The sequence below is a fragment of the Oncorhynchus gorbuscha genome, linkage group LG08 (assembly GCF_021184085.1).
Source record: "Oncorhynchus gorbuscha isolate QuinsamMale2020 ecotype Even-year linkage group LG08, OgorEven_v1.0, whole genome shotgun sequence".
NCBI lineage: Eukaryota > Metazoa > Chordata > Actinopteri > Salmoniformes > Salmonidae > Oncorhynchus > Oncorhynchus gorbuscha.
Window position 1 is genome coordinate 4244785 of NC_060180.1, and position 2934 is coordinate 4247718.

Genomic DNA, 2934 nt, shown 5'->3' on the forward strand with positions numbered 1-2934 from the left:
TAGTTGCGTTAATTGAATTGAGTCTGACCATCCACCAATCCAACCACCATACATCATAATGGTTGAAGATATCCCTCTAGTGGTGTGGGGGCTGTGCTTTGGCAAAGTGGGTGGGCTTATATCCTTCCTGTTTGGCCCTGTCCGGGTATCATCGGATGGGGCCACAGTGTCTCCTGTCCCACCTGGTATGATGACTCCTTGCTGTCTCCAGTCCACCTGGCCGTGCTGCTGCTCCAGTTTCAACTGTTCTGCCTGTGATTATTATTATTTGACCATGCTGGTCATTTATGAACATTTGAACATCTTGGCCATGTTCTGTTATAATCTCCACCCAGCACAGCCAGAAGAGGACTGGCCACCCCACATAGCCTGGTTCCTCTCTAGGTTTCTTCCTAGGTTTTGGCCTTTTCCTGGCCACTGTGCTTCTACACCTGCATTGCTTGCTGTTTTTGTTTTAGGCTGGGTTTCTGTACAGCACTTTGAGATATAAGCTGATGTTCGAAGGGCTATATAAATACATTTGATTTGATTTGATAAAGCACTATGAGTGCTTTGAAAAATATTATCTGAAACACCTGTCCTTTCCTAGTCTGGCATGTGAAGTCATCACACCTGAGCCTTCAGAGTAGTTTGGTCAAGGTCATCTCTGCACATATAGGTGCCAAAGCAAACAAACAAACCACAAAATGCCACAGCCAAAATTCAAGTGTGTCTGTGTGGAGAGTCTCCTCGATGTATGGAGGAAAGATGTATTTATCCCCGGGGCACACCCGTGTCCAGGTGTGTCCTGGGGATAATTACACATTTCCCCCATATATTGAGGAGACTCTCCACACAGACACACTGTTGGATTTTGGCTGTGGCATTTTGTGGTTTGTTTGTTTGCTTTGGCACCATTCAACACCCTTCATTATCACCATCTATTCATGCAACCGAGCCCAGGAAAACAAGAGCAGAGAGAAACAATTTGGCAGACAGAGTGGGAGGGTCGTCACATGTTGCATATTCAGGGGGAAGTAGCCCCAAACAGGACATGAACACAGGACCCTGAGACTGTCAATCCAACACTTAACCTTTACACCAGGAGGTTTCAACCAGATAGACCAAACAAGGCCCTACATCAGAGGAACTACCAGTGTAATATGCAGTGTAATTATGCTGTTGTTTCCTTATAGTTGCCTATAGGAATAATGACTGTAACACAAGTTCCAGTTGCAGTTTCCTCTTATTTTGACACATGATTCGTTGTCAATGTTCGTTTAATCATAAATGTTCTGTGTTTTTCCACCACTGGGAGGAGCAACACCTTCATGTGTTCATATTTTTTTTATTTTACCCTTATTTTACCAGGTAAATTGACTGAGAACACATTATCATTTACAGCAACGACCTGGGGAATAGTTACAGGGGAGAGGAAGGAGGATGAATGAGCCAATTGAAAGCTGTGGAGGATCAGGTGGCCATGATGCTAAGAGGGTCTGATTGGGAATTTAGCCAGGACACCAGGGTTACCACCCCTACTCTTACGATAAGTGCCATGGGATCTTTAGTGTTTAAACCCTGTTTAAAGTCCCATCCGAAAGACAGCACCCTACACAGGCCAATGTCTCCAATGGAGCATTGGGATATTTTTTCAGACCTGAGGAAAAAGTGCCTCCTACTGGCCCTCCAACACCACTTCCAGCAGCATCTGGTCTCCCATCCAGGGACAACCCTGATTAGCTTCAGAGGCAGATTATCGAGTAATGTCGTTTACGAAAATTCAATCAGGAAGGCTTGTTTAACTTCATCCAGTAAGCATAACATAATTCACGTTGATTCCTATTCTACAGACATAGTGGGAATGAATACAAACGTATTATCCTCTTATTAGCCATATGCAGAATGTCATTCACTTATTTACCCTATACATAGGGAAGTCGAACTTTTAGCCTGTTTCACAGATCCAATGGACGCTCGACATGTTAGACTTTTAGCCTGTTTCACAGATCCAATGAACGCTCGACATGTTAGACTTTTAGCAGACGCGATTTATAGTGAGTGCATACGTACATACTGCCCCCCGGTGGAAATCGAAGCCATAAATCTGGCACCGCAGGTTTAAACTATAATTAAAATGAAAACCAAACCCTGTCGCTAGTTACAAATCGATGTGAGCTGGTGATTCGTTTAAATTATCCAGTCAACATGTGTTTTGTTTCCTTTTCTGTATTGGCTATCTACCGAAATAATTTTCTCACAGATATATAAATGGATAAATGGCAACGACAGGTGATCATATATCGACAGACATGTAGGTATGTTGTCTGTTAGAAGAGCACAAACGGTACATGTCGCCGCGGTTATTGTCCCACTTCCATTGATTTCAATACAATATTGATGTGAGTGATTCAATTGTGATTCTATTGATTACAGTAGAACAGTGACTGCTTTGTAAATATTAGTGCATGTCCAGTTTAGAAGGTACTAATTTAGCTAAATACAAATCATCTGAACAGAAGTGTGACGTGTGTGTAGGGAGTATCTTTTATTTATTGGTCTTCAAAATATCGTAATTTATTTCAGCATATTGATTATTAATTTGTGCATATAAAACCAGTCTTTTGACACTCGACCATAAAGCAAAAAGCTACGACAACAGGAAGCAGCAACAGTAACGTTATCATTTTCAATGTATGTTTTAGGAATATGAATGGTACTTTTAAAATAATTCTACTACAGGATTCTACTTTATCAGGTAAAAACTACTGAATGAGACCAACAATGTGGGGGTTTTGATGCCAGCAGGGCTACCTGCCATCACATCTGGGCATCATCAGACGAGGTCATTCCCCAAACGGTTTAATAAAATGTCATATTGCATTCCGTCTTTGTTGTTCATTCAATTAAGCCTGTGCTCGATTGAACTATTGGATGGTATTCACCTAACCTGTT